At 41.4% G+C, this 10,000-nt stretch overlaps 1 non-coding gene across 1 annotated transcript in view; it reads left to right on the top strand.

Moving 5' to 3' along the window:
* The first annotated feature begins 9,939 nt into the window (after window positions 1-9,939).
* Window positions 9,940-10,000, top strand: part of LOC123687652 — a 1,906-nt gene continuing 1,845 nt past the window's right edge. Inside the window, exon 1 of the ribosomal RNA XR_006749367.1 lies at window positions 9,940-10,000. This exon is cut by the window's right edge and continues 1,845 nt beyond it. This is a non-coding gene — a ribosomal RNA (small subunit ribosomal RNA).

The following is a 10,000-nucleotide window of genomic DNA, read 5'->3' on the forward strand; positions in this document are numbered from 1 at the left end:
TGACATCGACTTGGACTCGGGCTGATGATGGGGAGGCGTTTAAGGACGTGAACATTTTTCCTTATAAAAATTAAAGTCGACAATGAATATTGATTCTGATTACTGATTTACGCTTTAAAAACACATTAGAAGGCAACCAAATCGAATTTGAGGAAATTCCACGATCAGAAAATTTTTTTCGAAAAAAAAAAAAATCCGAAAAATATTTTTCGATTCCTATTACTGATTTACTCTTTTAGAACACATTAGGAGGCAACCAAATCAAATTTGAGAAAATTCCACAATCAGAAAATTTTTTTCGAAAAAAAAAAAAAATCGAGGACACCTCGGTCATGGCAAGTTATTTTCCACAATCCATTCCCCAATCGACGTACATCACAGAAAAAATCATCTCTCTAACTATCCTGGTTCAAAAGTTGTATCGGAACATTTTCACGTCGAAAATATATCTCTAAGTCCAGACCGATGCACAACGTAAACTAGGGCTGAACCGATGCACCACGTAATATCGGGCAGACCGATGCAGAACGTAAACTCGATCATACCGATGCTTCACGTAATCTCGATCTTACCGATGCACCACGTAAACAAGGGCAGACCGATGCAGAACGTAAAGTAGATCTTACCGATGCACCACGTAATCTCGATCTTACCGATGCACCACGTAATCTCCATCTTACCGATGCACCACGTGAACTGGATCTTACCGATGCAGAACGTGAATTGGATCTTACCGATGCACCACGTAAACTCGATCTTACCGATGCACCACGTAATCTCAATCTTACCGATGCACCACGTGAACTGGATCTTACCGATGCAGAACGTGAATTGGATCTTACCGATGCACCACGTAAACTCGATCTTACCGATGCACCACGTAATCTCAATCTTACCGATGCACCACGTGAACTGGATCTTACCGATGCAGAACGTGAATTGGATCTTACCGATGCACCACGTAAACTCGATCTTACCGATGCACCACGTAATCTCAATCTCACCGATGCACCACGTGAACTGGATCTTACCGATGCAGAACGTGAATTGGATCTTACCGATGCACCACGTAAACTCGATCTTACCGATGCACCACGTAATCTCGATCTTACCGATGCACCACGTAATCTCAATCTTACCGATGCATCACGTAATCTCGATCTTACCGATGCAGAACGTAAACTCGATCATACCGATGCACCACGTTATCTCGGCAGACCGATGCAGAACGTAAAAAAAAAGCTTACAGCACGCGGTGTTCCCAAGCGGTCACCCATCCAAGTACTAACCGCGCCCGACGCTGCTTGGCTTCAGTGTTCAATTCAATTCAATTCAATTCAAACATGTATATTTGGTGTTAAGAAATACATTATAAGTTGGTATATGAACTTATTTATAATACATTGGGGGGGCTATAAAGCTTCTACTTAGTACAAGTATATACATTTAATTATGATAATAAAAATGATTGAATATCTTAAAATAATTGGGGATAAGGGGGATTTTTGTTTAATATCGTTTATTTATTTATATGTTCTCATTAGGAATTATTCAGGAAAATTAAAAATAAAAACCTGATTGAAATAATTTGGGGTAGGAAGTGGGGAGGTAGGGGGATATATACATATATTTACACATATTTACAGTTATTTACAATTGGAAGTTGAGTTCCGTTATGCTAATCGGCGAGATACGAATCGGTTAGGTCGCCATTTGCTGGATGTGGCCAGTCCCTTTCTTCGTAAGTCCGCTCGTGCCGCTATTGGGTCGAAACCCGGGGGCCGATTGGTCATTACGATTACGGGGCGATGGACACACCTTTTGCAATGGCGGTTCTAGCGTTCATCGAATCTCGTCGATAAGACACCATTTTCAAAATGTCGTTGAGTGACAATACCAGCTTTAGCGGATGGCGTTTCTATGGGGATTGGCTTGGGGTTTTAGGAATGTAGGAAGGTGTTGGTAAGGGAGGGAATGGGGAAGTCGGGAGTTTGTTGCGTGGATTCGCGATTTCGTTATATTTTTTGTCAGTCTGTTTGAGTTGCACTGGAATTGGTAGAAGTCATTGGAGATTTTGTTTATGTATTCTCGTATTGTCGGTATGTTTGCTTGTTCGTGTAGGTCTGAGATTCTTGTAAAGTACGGCTTGTTTAGAGCCAGTCTTAGTGCTTTGTTCTGTAAACTTTGTATCGATCTCAAAGGGTAGGGTCTCAGGTGGCAGAAGGCCGGCGCGGCGTAAGTGATGATCGATCTTATATATGAGGTGTATAAAAGAATTTTGTTATCTGAATTTAAATGACTTTTTTTGCACAATAGAGGATATAGCTTCTTTTTTGTTGCATAACCTTTGGCGACTTGATTTTTGATGTGTCGGTGAAAGTTAAGTCTTTCATCTAGTTCAACTCCTAGGTATTTGATACTGTTTTTGGGTTGAACTTCGATGTCACCTATTTTTAATTTATTTTGGATAATTTTATTATTTTTCCTTCTGCTAAACACGATTTGTTCGGTTTTCGCTTCGTTCAGTTTGATTTTCCATCTGTCAAAATATTTATGAAGAATTTTGAGATGGGTTTTAAGCTCGTTGTTAGCGTCTTCAGCGCAGTTTGAATGAGCATATATTGCTGTATCATCTGCGAAGAGTGCTAGGTTTGTATTTTTGTGCATTGGGATATCTTGGACATAGATATTAAATAATCTAGGTCCGAGGACAGAGCCCTGTACAATGCCCGCAGTAATGTCGATGGGGTCGGAAATTTCCTTTCCTACTCGGACAGTGAATTTCCTATCTGATAAGTAGGAGTTCACCAGTTTCGTAATGAACTTGGGGAACTCTAATTTTATCATTTTGTAGGTCAGGCCCTCTATCCAGACTTTATCGAAAGCTTTTTCGATATCTAGAAGGAGCAGGACCGTATGATTTTTGATATTAAAATTGTTAATAATATCTACGACTATTCTGCATGTTTGCTGTGTCGAGCTGTGTTTTGCCTTGAATCCAAACTGATGGTCGTCTTTAATCTGGTTATTTTTAATTACTGAATTGATTTTAGTCAACAGTATTTTCTCAGTCAATTTACTAAGGTTAGATAATAGGCTGATCGGGCGATAATTACTCGGAGAGGTCGTGATCTTTCCGGATTTGGGGATGGGCGTAACTATCGCCGTTTTCCAGCACTTAGGCCAGTACTGGAATTTAAAAATTGCGTTAATAATATAGTTCAATTGAACTATTGATTTTTTAGAAAGATTTCTGATCAGCCTATTATCTATTTCGTCGTTTCCCGGAGCTTTCTTCATCGGGAGTTTTTTAATTAATTCGAAAATTTCCGTTGGGTTCGTTAAGAACTTTTGTTCTGGTTTAACGAACCTGTTGGAGTTAAGGAAATTTTCTACTGTTTTACGTATGTCCGCCTGTTCATGGTCATCGGCTTGAGAAATATGATGAGCGGTTTCGAAGGTTTCCGCTAATATGTTCGCTTTTTCTTTATCGGTAGAGAATTCCGCGGAATTTTGGATTAAGATGGGAACCTCGGAGTATTTTTTGATATTACTTTGGACTGTTTTCCAAAGGAAGGTTCTGTCGTTATTTATTTTAGTGAGTTTTTGTTCCCATCTTTCATTCTGGAGGTTTTTAATTTCTTTCCGGATTTCGCGAGTATAAATGTTGAGAATTTCTTTGTCTATTGAATTTCTATGTTTTTGCCAAAGTTTCCTAGTTCTATTTCTCGATTTGATAAGATCGATTATATGAGGGGGGAGTTTTTTGTACGCTAAATTTTGTTGTTTTTTAGGGGTTGTTTTATCGCGAGCATATTTGAGGGCCTTCGTAAACGTCTCGATTTCCCTTTCGATTTCTGAGGCGGTTTCAATTTTGTTGTTGATAGCGATTTTGCTATCCAATTTTTTACGAAAGATATCCCAGTTGGTGACTGAGTAGTCGTACACCAACTTGGCTGGGTTTCTTTCGATATCAATGTTGACTTTGAAAATAACTGGGTTGTGGTCAGATCCCAGTTGACAACTAGTTTCTGGGATACTGTTTATGCGGACGTTTTTGGTAAGCACCAAATCTATTGTACTTGGTGCTTTGCCATTGCCCGGGAAATGTGTATGTCCACTAGGGACGTTCAAGGTTATATAATTGTTGGATTCAAGGAAACTGAAAAGGCGATTCCCGTTAGTATTTCTGCAATTGCAGTTCCACTCTTCGTGCTTAGCGTTCAAGTCGCCTAGAACGATAACGTTGGCGGTTTTTTTAATTGTAAACAGGTTCCTTAAACAATTATTGGTGAATTTGTTACTAGGGCTGTTGTACACCGCCGTAATAACGAAGTTTTCATTAAAAATTACACTAATATTCTCTATTGTGCACTTTACTTTGGGTAAAGGCGAGATGGTGGATGCGCTACTAAGACTGTTCTTCACAAGAATGGCGACTCCACCAAAACCAGAATTGTCGTTTCGGTCCGCTCTAAAGGTTCTGTAACCGTTAATGAAGAATTTGTTTATGTCTTTCAGTCTAGTCTCGTTAATTGTAAGTACGTCTATTTTGTTGAAATTTAGAAAGTTCTCAATTTCGGTGTGTTTTTGAGACACACCGTTGGCGTTCCACGTAACTATTTTCAAGGACTTAGAATCCATTTGAGGTAATTACATATTCAAAGAATATTTTCGACCGTTCCTGTTGAGAAGCGGCACTCTCTAATTTTTTATTTAAAAGCTTTATACTTTCAAGGAATTTATTTAGGTTGATATAAGAATTGAGTTTTTTAAATTCATTTTGAATTTCCTCAAATGGATTTCCTGTTGATTGGAATTCCGGGGATGGCGTAGATGGGATATTTGGCAGGATGGTGGGTGCGCTTTTGCTGGTATTGTCACTCACCTTATTTGCTTTGATTGTCGCCTCATAGGCGGCTTTCCTCTGTTCCCAGGGGTTGCTTTCTGGAATTGGGGCTGGCCTGTATCTCGGTTTGGGGGCGACTGCGGCTCTGGAACTCCTGGAGTTCTTCTTTTCGATTATAGATTTGTAGATTGGACAGTCAATGCTGTTTGCCGGGTGACTTCCATGGCAATTAATGCACTTAGCCAAGGTTGTTATTGGTTTGGGGCAGTTCATCGTCAAATGCGACTCGGCGCATTTGAGGCATTTTTCCGCCCTATGGCAGTTGGCGGTGGCATGGCCCCACAACTGGCATCTGTGGCACTGAATGATTTCTTTTTTGGTGGTGTACCGATTCCACCTAATTTTAGTGTAGCTTACAACTTTTATGTGTTGTTGTAGCTGTTTTAAGGTGACTGTATTGTCGGTCACCACCATGTAGGCCGGGGATTGCGTCGCCCTCATCTTATGGATTTGTATTACAGGAACATTCTGGCCTATTAAATCGTCCTTAATTTCCTCCAGCTCGATGTCTTGCTCTAGGCCCCTCAACGTAAAAGCGTGGGTCTTTAGGTGTTTGGGGGTATAAGTGTGGTACTGTATACCATTTTTGTCCAAGAATTTCATGATTTTTTCTTGGTCCTTCAAGGTTTCACTGTATATGGTGGTGTCATTTACCCCATATTTTAAGTAGAAGTTTCCGTCTACTTCGGATTTTATTTCCCTCACTTTTCTGGCGTGATTTGTAAATACCCCCAGTACGACAATTGGGGGCGGTTTTTTGGCAGATTTAGGTTCAACTTCGTCCTTCGTAGTTTCAGGGAGGTAGTTGAATCTATTTTTGATTTCAACGTGCTGGACCGTCTTTCTTTTTAATGTTTTTTTGGTGGTTGGGTGCGTGAATTTGGGATTGCTGATATCGGTAGTCCTCGATTTTTTGGTTGGTGCGGTGGAGGTGGAGCTTTCCTCGCCGGAACTTGTATCGTTGTTCTCGATTTCCATCTTATCGAGCGTCATTTTCGATTTAAATTCCTCGCTCGGAGGAATTTAAATTAGAAACTTTAGTCACTTTCACTTCAAATACGGTCAGTTTTGTCCAAATCGACCCAAAACAGGTAAATTTCAGGTAGATTTCACTAACACTTGGGTTTGGAATGCGGCTAGTCGCCGTAAAGTCTAGACAGAGCGGCTTCACTTCGGAATGCGGCCAACGCCGGAGGGGTTTTACGCCCTGTTTCGTCTACGGAATGTGGCGAATCGCCCGAGGGCATGAGACGAACACTTGAAACACTTTCACAATTATACAGGTAATTCTGAGAGGTCTGGAGACGACAACCTTTCGGCGCAAGGGTCTGACGAGAACTGGCAATTTCAGCGTGGTATGGCCGTAAACAACATATATTGCGATATTTTCTATGATATCTCACTTTTTGGGAGCGGAAAGGACGTGAACGTTTTTCCTCATAAAAAATGAAATAACTTTTGGATATTAATTCTGATTGTTGATTTAAGCTTTAAGAACACATTAGGACATATCTCAATGAAATTTGAGGGATTTCCGAAATCGAAAAATATTTTTCGAAAAAAAAAAAAAATCCCAGAAGACCTCGGTCATCTCAAGTTTATTTCCATATTCTATTACACAATCAACGTACATCACAAAAGGAACCATCTCTCTAACTATCACAGTTAAATTTTTGTATCGGAACATTTCACGTCGGAATATCTCGCTAAGTCCAGACCGGGGAGATCGGTCGCATCTGACACCGTCCGCTCCGGTCTAACATCGTCTTGGAGTCGGGGTAACGATGGAGAGGCGTTTAAGGACGTGAACATTTTTCCTTATAAAAATTAAAGTCGACAATGAATATTGATTCTGATTACTGATTTACTCTTTTAGAACACATTAGAAGGCAACGCAATCAGATTTGAGGAAATTTCAAGATCAGAAAATTTTTTTCGAAAAAAAAAAAAATTCAAGAACACCTGGGTCATGGCAAGTTATTTCCCACAATCCATTCCACAATCAACGTACAACATAGAAGAAATCATCTCTCTAACTATCCTGGTTCAAAAGTTGTATCGGAACATTTCACGTCGAAATACCTCGCCAAGTCCAGACCGGGGCGATAGGTAGTATCTGACACCGTCCGCTCGGGACTGACATCGACTTGGACTCGGGCTAATGATGGGGAGGCGTTTAAGGACGTGAACATTTTTCCTTATAAAAATTAAAGTCGACAATGAATATTGATTCTGATTACTGATTTACGCTTTAAAAACACATTAGAAGGCAACCAAATCAAATTTGAGGAAATTCCAAAATCAGAAAATTTTTTTTCAAAAAAAAAAAAATCCGAAAAATATTTTTCGATTCTGATTACTGATTTACTCTTTTAGAACACATTAGAAGGCAACGAAATCAAATTTGAGTAAAATCCAAAATCAGAAAATATTTTTCGAAAAAAAAAAAAAATTCGAGAACACCTCGGTCATGGCAAGTTATTTTCCACAATCCATTCCCCAATCAACGTACATCCCAGAAAAAATCATCTCTCTAACTATCCTGGTTCAAAAGTTGTATCGGAACATTTTCACGTCGAAAATATATCTCTAAGTCCAGACCGATGCAGAACGTAAACTCGATCATACCGATGCTTCACGTAATCTCGATCTTACCGATGCACAACGTAAACTAGATCACACCGATGCAGAACGTAAACTCGATCTCACCGATGCACCACGTGAACTGGATCTTACCGATGCAGAACGTGAATTGGATCTTACCGATGCACCACGTAAACTCGATCTTACCGATGCACCACGTAATCTCGATCTTACCGATGCACCACGTGAACTGGATCTTACCGATGCAGAACGTGAACTCGATCTTACCGATGCACCACGTAAACTAGGGCTGACCGATGCATCACGTAAACGACGATCGAGAGGCGCGAAAGGACGTGAACGTTTTTCATTATAAAAATTGAAATAAATGATAAATAATGATTCTGATTGTTGATTATCGTTTTTAATATGCATTAGTAGGCAACCAAATGAAATTTGAGGAAATTCCGATAACAGAAAATTTTTTCGAAAAAAAAAAAAATTCATGAAATCCTCGGTCATCGCAAAATATTTACCATATTCTGTTCGATAATCAACGTATATTTAAGAAGGAATCATATCTGTATCTATCTTGGTTCAAATTTTGTATCGGAACATTTTGACCAAAGTCCGAGCTTCGGCCGAAACAGACACCGCTGACCTGGCCTATCGATCGACCGAGAGTCGGGGATAGAGCGTAAGTGTTGTCTGGAGGGGAACCCTGTGCTCTCCTGACATATATAGGGAAGGTGGTCGCGTTGGGCGATGCAGAACGTTTGGATCGGGAATTATATTTTTGGTTCAGCTATTGGAATATGGTTTATTGTTGGTATATATTGGCGAAATAACGTTCTTACTGACTGGGGATATTCATAAAAATGAGTCCGGAGATTTTCAGATCGAAGTCCGAGTGATCCGACTTGGAAGGCGTGTTGGGTGGGTCGAGATGGCTTAGATCGATCAGACGAGGCGGGCTAAGTGTTGACGTCATGCATCGGTCCATTTTCAGATTGAGTCCGAGTAATCCGACTTTGAAAGAGTGTTGGGTGCGTCGAGACTGTTTAGATAGATCGGACGAGGCGGACTAGGTGTTAACGACATGCATCGGTATATTTTCTGATCGGAGTCCGAAGAAATCGGCCCTAGTAGGCGCAGCGGACGGTCGAGACGGCCTCGGTGGGTCGGATCGATCGGGAAAAGTTTGCTAAATCGTGTCTGGAGGGGAACCTTGGGTTCTCCTGACATATATAGGGGATAAGGTTTGGGTGAACGATTCTTCACGTAAAAGTTGAGTAATTTATTTTTCGATAAGCTTTTGGATATTGATGAGAAGTATATGTATATCTTCGATTAAAAGAATTCTTACCGTCTCGATGTATATTATATTAGATATATAAGAAATAGTTAACGTGATGCATCGGCCGATTTCCGGATCGGAGTTCGAGAGATGCGACTTTCGATGCGCGATGGGTGGATCGAGACGGCCTAGATCGATCGGACGAGGCGGACTAGGTGTTAACGACATGCATCGGCGGATTTTCTGATCGGAGTCCGAAGAAATCAGCTCTAGTAGGCGCGGCGAACGGTCGAAACGGCCTCGATCGATCGGACGAGGCGGACTAGGTGTTAACGACATGCATCGGCGGATTTTCTGATCGGAGTCCGAAGAAATCAGCTCTAGTAGGCGCGGCGAACGGTCGAAACGGCCTCGGTGGGTCGGATCGATCGGGAAAAGTTTGCTAAATCGTGTCTGGAGGGGAATCCGGGGTTCTCCTGACATATATAGAAGGGGTGGAGAATGGGTCCTGTCCTAGACTGTTTGGAGTTCTTTTTAGGATGATATTCAGTTGGTAAGTGGTAGACCCGAATCCGACCTCGGCGTTTGGGTACTGGCAAGGTGTGTTGGTTTCGGCTTTCGCATCTTGGGTCGCTTTCGTCAACCTCATGCAGCGAGGTCGCGGTCCGCTTCGTCTCTTTGTAGTCGAATGGCCTTTAAGCGACCAACCTTAAAATCGTGATCCTCTGCCCGTTGCGGGTTATGTTCACAAAAAATTTGCAACCACTCAATTCGTTCCGAGCGACAAATATTGTTGAATCTCGAATCACCGTGTCGTTATATTCACATGTATAGCGAAGGGTCGAGATGGAATGTGTATAAGAAATTAGTTGATAGCCGGGGGTTCGTATTATATATGGACGCCTTGGCGAGGGATTGTTTCTAGAAACTTTCTCATTTTTGATCGGTGTTTTGTCCGAGATGATGATGATGTATATATAGCTTGAGTCTCATGCTGACTGGGGGCTGTTACGTCGTTTCGTCGAGGACTTGCACTTACTGATGTGCGGCGCTAGTCGAAGTCAATCGACATGGCTAGTGCCACATGACGAGAGGCGAACGGGTTTGGCCATACCGGCAATCTCGTGGACCGATCGTATAAGCACGCAGTTCCCTGGTTGATCCTGCCAGTAGTCATATGCTTGTCTCAAAGATTAAGCCATGCATGTCTC

Source organism: Harmonia axyridis, chromosome X (assembly GCF_914767665.1).
Source record: "Harmonia axyridis chromosome X, icHarAxyr1.1, whole genome shotgun sequence".
NCBI classification, from domain to species: domain Eukaryota; kingdom Metazoa; phylum Arthropoda; class Insecta; order Coleoptera; family Coccinellidae; genus Harmonia; species Harmonia axyridis.